The following is a 12,549-nucleotide window of genomic DNA, read 5'->3' on the forward strand; positions in this document are numbered from 1 at the left end:
AGGCGAGGGTTCGAATCCCAGAGATTCCCCCATAGGAATGAATGGTCGAAATGCCCCATTGAAATGAATGGCGGGCAACCAGGTGTCAAAGTCCCCCAATGGACATTGGAAGGAAAGAGCTGTCAGGATGGCTGAGCGGTCTAAGTCGCTGCGTTCGGGTCGCAGTCCCCACTGGAGGCGAGGGTTCGAATCCCAGAGATTCCCCCATAGGAATGAATGGTCGAAATGCCCCATTGAAATGAATGGCGGGCTACCAGGTGTCAAAGACCCCCAAAGAACCTGGGAAGGAAAGAGCTGTCAGGATGGCTGAGCGGTCTAAGTCGCTGCGTTCGGGTCGCAGTCCCCACTGGAGGCGAGGGTTCGAATCCCAGAGATTCCCCCATAGGAATGAATGGTCGAAATGCCCCATTGAAATGAATGGCGGGCTACCAGGTGTCAAAGTCCCCCAATGGACATTGGAAGGAAAGAGCTGTCAGGATGGCTGAGCGGTCTAAGTCGCTGCGTTCGGGTCGCAGTCCCCACTGGAGGCGAGGGTTCGAATCCCAGAGATTCCCCCATAGGAATTAATGGTCGAAATGTCCCATTGAAATGAATGGCGGGCTACCAGGTGTCAAAGTCCCCCAATGGACATTGGAAGGAAAGAGCTGTCAGGGTGGCTGAGCGGTCTAAGTCGCTGCGTTCGGGTCGCAGTCCCCACTGGAGGCGAGGGTTCGAATCCCAGATATTCCCCCATAGGAATGAATGGTCGAAATGCCCCATTGAAATGAATGGCGGGCTACCAGGTGTCAAAGTCCCCCAAAGAACCTGGGAAGGAAAGAGCTGTCAGGATGGCTGAGCGGTCTAAGTCGCTGTGTTCGGGTCGCAGTCCCCATTGGAGGCGTGGGTTCGAATCCCAGAGATTCCCCCATAGGAATGAATGGTCGAAATGCCCCATTGAAATGAATGGCGGGCTACCAGGTGTCAAAGTCCCCCATTGGACATTGGAAGGAAAGAGCTGTCAGGATGGCTGAGCGGTCTAAGTCGCTGTGTTCGGGTCGCAGTCCCAAAAGGAGGCGTGGGTTCGAATCCCAGAGATTCCCCCATAGGAATGAATGGTCGAAATGCCCCATTGAAATGAATGGCGGGCTACCAGGTGTCAAAGTCCCCCAATGGACATTGGAAGGAAAGAGCTGTCAGGATGGCTGAGCGGTCTAAGTCGCTGCGTTCGGGTCGCAGTCCCCACTGGAGGCGAGGGTTCGAATCCCAGAGATTCCCCCATAGGAATGAATGGTCGAAATGCCCCATTGAAATGAATGGCGGGCTACCAGGTGTCAAAGTCCCCCAATGAACCTGGGAAGGAAAGAGCTGTCAGGGTGGCTGAGCGGTCTAAGTCGCTGCGTTCGGGTCGCAGTCCCCACTGGAGGCGAGGGTTCGAATCCCAGAGATTCCCCCATAGGAATGAATGGTCGAAATGCCCCATTGAAATGAATGGCGGGCTACCAGGTGTCAAAGTCCCCCAAAGAACCTGGGAAGGAAAGAGCTGTCAGGATGGCTGAGCGGTCTAAGTCGCTGTGTTCGGGTCGCAGTCCCCATTGGAGGCGTGGGTTCGAATCCCAGAGATTCCCCCATAGGAATGAATGGTCGAAATGCCCCATTGAAATGAATGGCGGGCTACCAGGTGTCAAAGTCCCCCAATGAACCTGGGAAGGAAAGAGCTGTCAGGATGGCTGAGCGGTCTAAGTCGCTGTGTTCGGGTCGCAGTCCCAAAAGGAGGCGTGGGTTCGAATCCCAGAGATTCCCCCATAGGAATGAATGGTCGAAATGCCCCATTGAAATGAATGGCGGGCTACCAGGTGTCAAAGTCCCCCAATGAACCTGGGAAGGAAAGAGCTGTCAGGATGGCTGAGCGGTCTAAGTCGCTGCGTTCGGGTCGCAGTCCCCACTGGAGGCGAGGGTTCGAATCCCAGAGATTCCCCCATAGGAATGAATGGTCGAAATGCCCCATTGAAATGAATGGCGGGCAACCAGGTGTCAAAGTCCCCCAATGGACATTGGAAGGAAAGAGCTGTCAGGATGGCTGAGCGGTCTAAGTCGCTGCGTTCGGGTCGCAGTCCCCACTGGAGGCGAGGGTTCGAATCCCAGAGATTCCCCCATAGGAATGAATGGTCGAAATGCCCCATTGAAATGAATGGCGGGCTACCAGGTGTCAAAGACCCCCAAAGAACCTGGGAAGGAAAGAGCTGTCAGGATGGCTGAGCGGTCTAAGTCGCTGCGTTCGGGTCGCAGTCCCCACTGGAGGCGAGGGTTCGAATCCCAGAGATTCCCCCATAGGAATGAATGGTCGAAATGCCCCATTGAAATGAATGGCGGGCTACCAGGTGTCAAAGTCCCCCAATGGACATTGGAAGGAAAGAGCTGTCAGGATGGCTGAGCGGTCTAAGTCGCTGCGTTCGGGTCGCAGTCCCCACTGGAGGCGAGGGTTCGAATCCCAGAGATTCCCCCATAGGAATTAATGGTCGAAATGTCCCATTGAAATGAATGGCGGGCTACCAGGTGTCAAAGTCCCCCAATGGACATTGGAAGGAAAGAGCTGTCAGGGTGGCTGAGCGGTCTAAGTCGCTGCGTTCGGGTCGCAGTCCCCACTGGAGGCGAGGGTTCGAATCCCAGATATTCCCCCATAGGAATGAATGGTCGAAATGCCCCATTGAAATGAATGGCGGGCTACCAGGTGTCAAAGTCCCCCAAAGAACCTGGGAAGGAAAGAGCTGTCAGGATGGCTGAGCGGTTGTAAGAATTATTTTGGAGGATTATTATACATTTGCCGTGTTGAAGTGAATTGCCTCTTGGGAAAACACATTGCAGTGAGAACATAAATACATTGAAGTGTAAGTCAACGTAATCATGTGGTAGTTTTTGTTTAGGATTGTTATGTATTGCAAAGGAGTGTTATTGTATTGGGTGAAGTTGCAAGAGGACGACTCAGCTGCAGAGTGAGGACAACTGATAAGAAGACGAGACGCACGTCAACGCCAGGGCCCCTGGACTTGCATGCCGCACTTAGAGAGTGTGAAGTGAGATAGGAGTTGTTTTTCTCTTTCTGTCATGTAATCAGATGCCCCGATTAATATATATATGGGGGCTATTTGAATGATGAACCAAGAGACTCTGTACCGATCAAACTAAGGCTGCAGTTTTCTCTTCCTCATGAGCAATAAATTTGGAACCAGATGCTTCCTCTCTCTTTATTTGATAAATGTCTACATCTGAACGTGACATTTAAATTGGTCCTTCGTAGCCGGATTGCAACATACCGGAGGTGCCCGGAGGCAGAGCCGACGACCAAGAAAAGACCGTGGCCACGGCAGCTGTCCCTTTTTAGGGGACTGGACCTCGGCCCTGTTTCTGGGGACTAAAGGTTGAAGCAAGCCAGGAAGAGAGAAGGCAACACTGGTAGGACACTTATATTTTCATTGGCGGATTTTTGGTAAATAAGTGTCCGTTTAAAGTTAAGGGCGACGGTGTCCTGTACGTACTTAAAAATAATAAAAAAAAAAAAAAAAAAATTAAAAAATAAATAAAAATAAAAAAAAATAAAAATAAAAATAAAAAAAAAATAAAAAATACTGAGGGGAAGAGGGAAAAGACAGAGGAGTCTATAAAACTGAGGGAGGGGAAAAGACAGAGGAGTCTATAAAACTGAGGGAGGGGAAAAGACAGAGGAGTCTATAAAACTGAGGGTGAATCAAAACCGTAAGAATACTAGTCAATGTTGCGTAAAGAGACAGAGAGTGTCTATAAAAGAGGGCAAAGGTGTCCTACGCGCGTTTAAGAGGGGGTGTGAGTGGAGGTTCGCTACCTCATTATTGTTTGTTCGGGGACTTAAAGTCAGTTTAATCTATTTAAGAAAATCACTGACTTCAACATGGGGAAAACAAATAGCAAAATAGCCAACAAGAAAGACCCGAAACAACAGTTAACATGTAAGGACTGGAAGTTTGTAGAAAACCAATGTCCTTCTAAAACAAAACATTTAAATTTGTGGATAACGAAATATGAATTTGCCGGCCAGCTTAATACACAAAAAATATTTAATTTGCAAGATAAAATAAAAACCACACGAAAAAATAATAAGAAGAAAATGAGCAAAGACGGATACGAGGATACAGAATTTTGGATGGTAATGGCACAAAAAAGGAGGGAAGATAAAAATAATGATAAAATCGAGAAAGAGTCCAAAAATAAAAAATGGGAAAAAGAGAAAGAGATGGGGGAAAACACAGTCATGTTTCAAAGAAAAGAAGATGATGAGACAGGGCCAGTGGGATTTAAAAAAGAGGAAAAATGGGAAGATAGGGAACAAACCCCCGAAAAATCTCTACAATCGACCTTGTATCCGCCGCTCCCAAGTTCTCCCTTGCCACCCTCACCCCCGCCCACGGGGGCCGTGGGTAATACCATGCAGACAAGAAAGAAGGGGGACTTGAGAGTTACTTTTTCTAAAACAATGGGGAAGCTTTTCTCCCCTGAGGAAGTGAAGCTTCCCTCATCGGAGGAGGAATTACAAGATTCTTTTCCGATGATAGAGGTGGCAAATCCTAATGTAGATGGCGATTCGCCTACAATTTTGGTACATCGAACATGGACTCAGGAGGATGTTAAGAAAGCAGTAGATGGCATTACATCCCACAAAGTCGATGTTAATGAATTTGTGCAACAAATGGAAGACCTCAGAAGGTCTTACCACCTGAACGGGGTAGAGGTCCAGCAGGTGTGGATGACAGCCCTAAAAAATGATTGGCATAGCGTTAGAGGAGATTGGGAACCAAAGGATTGCCACGTTGTATTGGCTCATGATAGCCGAGAACTTACACACCAGGTCCACAGATTAATGGACCGAACAAGAGAAAAATTTAAAGTAAGAGCAAATTATACAGCCATCGGGAGAGTAACCCAAAAAGAGGGGGAACCATTCGATGATTATAGAGTGCGAATGACTGCGTGCTTTAAAGCTAATAGCGGCATTCCTGAAAATCACGATGAAGGAAGTCTTTTTGAGGAGCAGTTAAAAAATGCTCTCCATGCCAACACGCATCACACTATTCATCAGTGGGTTGAAAAACATTGGGTGGATAAAGCAACGGGAACGTTAGAACAATACATTAGTCAAGCACTGCATGCTGAAAGAGTACTGCAGGCCAAAAAGAAAAAGACAGACACATTTATTATTGAGAACAAGGAGAATGAATTCTACTTTCAAAACCGAGGAAAAGGTTTTTACCAAAACAGGGGCCGAGGAAGGGGTAGACCTCAATTTAAAATAGGACCCGCCGGCAAGGGGCGCGGCTACGCCACAGGCCCAAAAGAAGTCACCTGTTGGTGTTGTGGGGAGACAGGGCATTTGTCGTGGCACTGTCCCCACAATAGGAATGATGCATGACTAGAAAGAACAGCTTCCCAACAGGATGACAAACAAAAAGCCATCGAAGAAAATGTGACATTAAATTTACAAGAGATCTTGGTATTCGATATTTCAAAACCAGAGGTGCAACTCATGGTAAATGGAAAGCCAATGACCTTTCTTTGCGACACAGGGGCATGTAAAACTGCTTGTAATGAGCCTATTCCAGGTGCCGTCATGTCAACAAATAAGATATGGATTAGGACAGCTCAGGGGGATCTCTCTGCAGTTTCTGAAACTAACCCTGTGTGGATAAGAGACCCCCTGGGGGAATCGTGCAAATTGCCAATATTGGTGGTACCAGATTGTCCCGTTAATTTGCTGGGGAGAGATGGGCTGTGTAGATTGGGATTAGCGTTAATATCAACACCCGAGGGACACATGGTGGTAAAGAGACGAAGTGAAATAATTGAATCAGATTTGTATGTGATGCAAGGATTTGGGGAACCGCTTTTTTACTACTCATTGGATATGACAAATAAACCGCCACTGTGTACAGGAAAGGCATTGCTCGAACAAGCCGACTATTTTGTAACAGAAGAACAAAATAGGATGAATGAGAACTCCCTTCATGTAACTATGTGGTACAAAAAGACCCCATGTCCGGATCCCGAATATGAATTTAAATTGGAAAAATATACTCCCGAGACAATCGTGATTGATTATTTGTATACTGATAATTTGGGAACCGCAGCGGCAGGCGTCAGACTTCCACTTAAACTGGAAGATCTACATAAGGAAATGACGCCTCCACACGTGTCATTATTCAAACCTTTTGACTTAAAATGGAATCAATTGGGAGGATTCGTAAAATTGGGCCAAATCGTGAATGATTGGGAACCTGACGGGGAAAAGTCAGGCACCGAATATAGTGAGAGGGCAAAAATGACGAGAAAGGCATTGTTCTGGAAAGTACAGGTCAATGCTGGACGTCACCTCCAACAAAAATGACACGATATTGATTCCTTCCTCTTAACAGAGGAAGAGGAAGAATTTTTAAAAAGGGTTCCAAATTGTTTATGGTCAGAAGGGCCTTCCGATGTAGGACTCATTAAAGGAGCACAACCTGTGCAAATTAGACCAAAAACAGAATATCGTCCATGCATAAGGCAGTATCCGTTAAAACCAGACGCATTAGAAGGGATACAACCAGTTATTGAGTCGTTAATAAAAGCAGGGGTAATAGTTCAATGCCCGGATTCTCCCTGCAACACACCAATTTTTCCAGTAAAAAAGTCTCCACCTTCTGTCGGTTGGAGAATGGTCCAGGATCTTCAAGCAGTAAATGCCGCTGTAATACAACGAGCACCCTGCGTTCCTGACCCACATACACTGCTAAATTCATTAAGACCGGATGCAACAGTTTTTACAGTAGTAGATGTTAGCAATGCATTTTTCTCTGTTCCTGTCGACCAGGATAGCCAATATTGGTTCGCATTTACGTTCAAAGGCAAAAAACTGACGTTTACGAGATTGCCACAGGGCTTTTGCGAGAGTCCCACTATTTACTCACAAGTAATGATGGCGAGCATGTCTACATTTGAACCACCATGTGGGAGCCAAATTCTACTCTATGTAGACGATATCTTATTGGCATCACCCGATTTGGGAGCTTGCAAAACAGATACTATTGCTCTGTTATGTCATTTGGCCAAGGAAGGTCATAAAGTAAGCAAGAACAAGCTACAGTTGTGTAAAAACCAAGTGAAATACTTAGGACATAATCTGAGTAAAGGTGGTCGAACAATCTTACAAGATAGAAAACTGACCGTCTTGCAGGCTCCGAAACCATTAACGAAAAAGCAGATGATGTCATTTTTGGGGCTCACGAATTATTGTAGGACATGGATTCCAAATTATGCAGAAATTGTTGCTCCTCTTTCAAAAGTGATGTATGAAGAGGACTTAAAAATGTCTTCACCTTTGCACTGGTCACAAGAAGCTGAACAGGCTTTTTGTGAGATAAAGCAAGCCTTGGTGTCAAGTGCGGCCTTGGCTTTACCAGATTATTCTAAACCTTTTGTTCAAATGGTAGACTGTAAAAATGAATATATGACGTCTTTGCTGGCACAGAAATATGGCGAAAAGCTAAGACCTGTGGCATATTACTCTTCAAAGCTGGATAGTGTGGCATGTGCACTTCCTCATTGTGTGAGAGCCGTTGTGGCAGCTTCAATGGCAGTGGAAAGCAGCTCATTAGTAGTGCTTTTCCACCCATTGACTCTAAAAGTTCCACATGCAGTTTCTGCGTTGCTGTTGCAAACCAACATGATATTTTTGTCCCCGGCCCGACATCTATCTTGTATGGCCATTCTACTATCGCAGCCACATCTTACATTGGAAAGGTGTACAGTTCTGAACCCGGCCACATTAATGCCACTTCCTGAGGATGGTGACCGTCATGATTGTCAGGAACTGGCTGAACAAACGACTAAATGCAGACCAGATTTAAAAGACCAACCCTTACCCAACGGAGCCGTTCTCTTTGTGGACGGCTCATCCAAGAAAAATGAGTTTGGTAAAACGCAATCGGGATATGCAGTAGTTTCGCTGGACACGGTGCTAAAATCGGAGCCACTTCCTTCGCACTATTCAGCCCAGGCTGCTGAGCTGGTGGCCCTGACAGAAGCATGTAAACTAATGACTGGAAAAATAGTCACAATTTACACCGATAGTCAGTACGCATTCTCGACGTGTCATGTGTTTGCGCAATATTGGAGAAATAGAGGAATGATAACATCAACGGGGAAACCAGTGACACATGCGGATCTCCTGTTAAATCTATTAAACGCTGTGCAGTTGCCAACTGGGATTGCGATATGCAAATGTGCAGCACACACTACAGGCACGGACGAAATTACTTTGGGAAATGCATTTGCGGATAAAACAGCAAAAGAGGCGGCTGTAAAACCCCTCTTGGGAGTGGCTGAATGCACGCCACCAGACGGTGTTCTGTGTAAAAAGATTCTTATTGACATGCAACAACAGAGTCCGGTGCGAGAACAGGAACAATGGGAAAAGCAGGGGGCGACTTTAATTGATGGTGTTTATGTCAGCTCAGAAAAGAAACCCATTCTTCCAAAAAATCTTTATAAGTGGGCCGCTATATTGACACATGGTGTGACCCATGTGTCAACAGGGGGGATGGTGGGACAGATACACAAAATATATACGACATATGGCTTTAATTTATACTCAAAAAATTTTTGTAGAGCTTGTATGATCTGTGCTCGACATAATCCCCAGGGAAATGTGCGCCCAAAACGGGGACAGTTTCCGCAGGCAACATACCCTTTTCAACGGATCCATATGGATTTCATTGAATTGAGCAAAAGTGAAGGAAAACAATATTGCCTTGTTATCATAGATGCATATTCAAAATGGGTAGAAATCTTCCCATCCAAAAAACCAGACGCATTAACAGTGGCAAAGGCACTATGTAAAGACATAATACCAAGATATGGCATACCAGAAACCATTTACAGTGACAATGGAACACATTTTGTAAATCAAATCATAAATAAAATAGGGCAGATGTTTCACATAGCCCTAAAACGCCATTGTTCATACCATCCCCAAAGTGCAGGCTTAGTAGAAAGGATGAATGGAACTGTAAAAAACAGACTAAAAAAATGTATGGAAGAAACTAAAAGACCCTGGACCCAGTGCGTGGATCTTGTAAAATTATACATTAACATTACAAGTACCTCAGGTCTAACACCTTATGAGGTCCTTTTTGGCAGACCATATAAGTTACCAGTTTTTTCCACATACTGGGAAGTGGACAACGAAGCCAGTTTGGCCGATTATATGCGAAAAACATTAGAGAAAAGAGATGAATTGAAATTACCAGAAGGCGATTGTGCTTCTCTCCAACAGGAAGAACTGGTAGCTCCAGGAGACTGGGTACTGATCCGAAGCCTCAAAAAGAAGCACTGGAATTCTCCAAAGTGGGAAGGCCCTCATCAAGTGCTGCTGACCACGCCGACGGCCATAAAGATTGAAGCAAGGAGCACTTGGATACATCTTACGCATTGTAAAAAGGTCATCTCAACCGACAAACCCAACAGGGAGGGTGAGCGAAAGTCTGATTCAAAGGTGGGAGCAGATATATAGAATCTGAAAATACCTGCGGTCAGTGAAGTTTTCCAAGACGCCTAACCTAATTAGGGGTTCTCGGTCGACATGGCTATTGCGTGGATAAGATTTGCGGTACTATGTTGTGTGGTCTTTGTGACCGTGAAGGCTATCCATTCACCAAATTACGCACCGACAAACAATAATAGAGGAGGGTCAACGAAGGAAATAAGATTACCCGATAAAAAGAATTTCACGTCATGTACAAGAAGTGATAGCTCTGCAAATCCGGTAACAATGCTTTGCCTACCAGCAAACAATGTCACGACTGCCATTATACCATGGTCCCAAATTACGTTAAGTGAGGCAACCGTTTTAAAAGTGGGACGCCATGTGTACAGCGCGCAGAGTTATGGACGACAATACACATGGTATTTAACCGCGAGAACCAGGGGATGGGACGGATTGGTGGCAGAAACAGGGGATGACTGGTCTGATTGGACTACGAATAGGTGTGCAAAAATACTACGACCACAAATATCTTTAAAGCATGTGGCAGTGGGTCTCCAGCTAACCGTCAAAGCCACAAATTGGGGATGCGATAATAATCCATGTGAGGAACTAGATCTGAGTCCACATGCTCAGGGGGTAGACCCTTATCACACCATAGTCGTTTGCGTATCCTCTACTTTAACAGACCCCGTGGAAGCTGTCCACACGCCTTCACAAAAAAGCAAAACCCTAGAGACCGAGCCATCCCGAATATTGATAAAGTTAAAAGAAAAGCTTTCTGTCGATGATAAATTTTTAGCCATAACAGGCGTCACTCAACTAGGAAATAATTGGCTACTGTTAATGGAAACGGCTGCAAAGGCAGCAAATTACAGCTGCGTTTCATGTATGGGACCAAGACCATTGTTAAGAGTAATCCCAACAAGTATTCCACCAGCATGTTTGATGGAAGTAATGACAAAAGTGTCGCCTAATGCAGCCTGTGCTAGTTGGAATGATGTATATCCTGTAACCAAGGCAACAAAAGATAAACCAATTTTTTCTGTTGAAGTTGCAATGGCTAACTTTTCATGCACAAATCTTACAGGAACAAAAAATAAAGTGGGAAGCCTCGCTCCAACATGGTGTAAAACGACTGTGCTCCAAACAGGACCATTGCTGCCACGAAGTGACGTGTGGTGGTGGTGCGGAGGCACCAAATTGTTTGATTCTTTGAATGATGCAACTGGTGTGTGTGCATTGGTGTCTCTGCTGTTACCGGTGCTTATTTTTCCATCCACACTGGGGGATATTCAGAGAGCAGTTTCAGCTCATGATCCCCTCCACCATCTCTCAAGAAAGCGACGTGCTTCCTGGTGGGACGGTGGACCAACCTATTTGGATGCAATTGGAGTTCCTCGCGGCGTTCCGGATGAGTATAAGTTGGCAAATCAAATTGCAGCGGGGTGGGAATCTATTTTCATATGGATAACACCTAATAAAAATGTAGACCGAATCAACTACATCCATTACAATGTACAAAAATTGGGGAATTATACTGAAGAAGGATTTATAGCTGTCAGAGAACAATTGGCTGCAACATCACTCATGGCGTTCCAGAACCGCATTGCGGTCGACATGCTACTGGCAGAGAAAGGTGGCGTTTGCGCTATGTTTGGGGACCAGTGTTGTACATTTATACCAAACAACACATCTCCGGATGGGTCCCTCACGAGAGCCATTGAAGGCCTGCGCACCCTGAATCGAAAGATGAAAGAACACTCAGGTGTGTCCACCTCAGCATGGGATGAGTGGTGGGAAAAAACGTTTGGTAAATATAAAAGTTTGGTATTTTCTGTCATGATTTCTATGACTCTGTTCACCTCAATTCTTGTGCTGTGTGGATGTTGTTGTATTCCCTGCATTCGCGCATTACTCGTCCGACTTATCTCAACCGTCATCGCTCCCACAAATTCTAAAATACAAGAGATGTACCCTTTGCTTATTTCTGAAAATAATGGTGATGGAGGGGACACTAATGACCAAACAGATGATGAGATAATTTCTCCTGCCGTCCTATTTTACACACCTTAAAACTTAATATATATATATATAAGGGGACATGATGGAATGTTTAAGTTTGTCATCCAGTAAATGATTCAACTGAATAAAGCCTTTATGGAAGTTCTTTTGATGACAAATTTTTTGGAGGCAAATGTAGAATAAACAGGAGGGAAATGTAAGAATTATTTTGGAGGATTATTATACATTTGCCGTGTTGAAGTGAATTGCCTCTTGGGAAAACACATTGCAGTGAGAACATAAATACATTGAAGTGTAAGTCAACGTAATCATGTGGTAGTTTTTGTTTAGGATTGTTATGTATTGCAAAGGAGTGTTATTGTATTGGGTGAAGTTGCAAGAGGACGACTCAGCTGCAGAGTGAGGACAACTGATAAGAAGACGAGACGCACGTCAACGCCAGGGCCCCTGGACTTGCATGCCGCACTTAGAGAGTGTGAAGTGAGATAGGAGTTGTTTTTCTCTTTCTGTCATGTAATCAGATGCCCCGATTAATATATATATGGGGGCTATTTGAATGATGAACCAAGAGACTCTGTACCGATCAAACTAAGGCTGCAGTTTTCTCTTCCTCATGAGCAATAAATTTGGAACCAGATGCTTCCTCTCTCTTTATTTGATAAATGTCTACATCTGAACGTGACAGCGGTCTAAGTCGCTGTGTTCGGGTCGCAGTCCCCATTGGAGGCGTGGGTTCGAATCCCAGAGATTCCCCCATAGGAATGAATGGTCGAAATGCCCCATTGAAATGAATGGCGGGCTACCAGGTGTCAAAGTCCCCCAATGAACCTGGGAAGGAAAGAGCTGTCAGGATGGCTGAGCGGTCTAAGTCGCTGTGTTCGGGTCGCAGTCCCAAAAGGAGGCGTGGGTTCGAATCCCAGAGATTCCCCCATAGGAATGAATGGTCGAAATGCCCCATTGAAATGAATGGCGGGCTACCAGGTGTCAAAGTCCCCCAATGA

The 12,549-nt window shown here is 45.4% G+C and overlaps 1 long non-coding RNA gene across 1 annotated transcript; it reads left to right on the top strand.

Annotated features, from left to right (window-relative positions):
• Positions 1-2,771: 2,771 nt before the first annotated feature.
• LOC144040860 (uncharacterized) lies at positions 2,772-12,185 on the top strand. Its single transcript, XR_013289884.1, has 2 exons — positions 2,772-3,429; positions 9,317-12,185. It is a non-coding gene; the product is annotated as an uncharacterized LOC144040860 (long non-coding RNA).
• The last annotated feature ends 364 nt before the right edge of the window (positions 12,186-12,549 follow it).

This window comes from Vanacampus margaritifer, unplaced genomic scaffold, assembly GCF_051991255.1.
Source record: "Vanacampus margaritifer isolate UIUO_Vmar unplaced genomic scaffold, RoL_Vmar_1.0 HiC_scaffold_40, whole genome shotgun sequence".
Classification (NCBI taxonomy): domain Eukaryota; kingdom Metazoa; phylum Chordata; class Actinopteri; order Syngnathiformes; family Syngnathidae; genus Vanacampus; species Vanacampus margaritifer.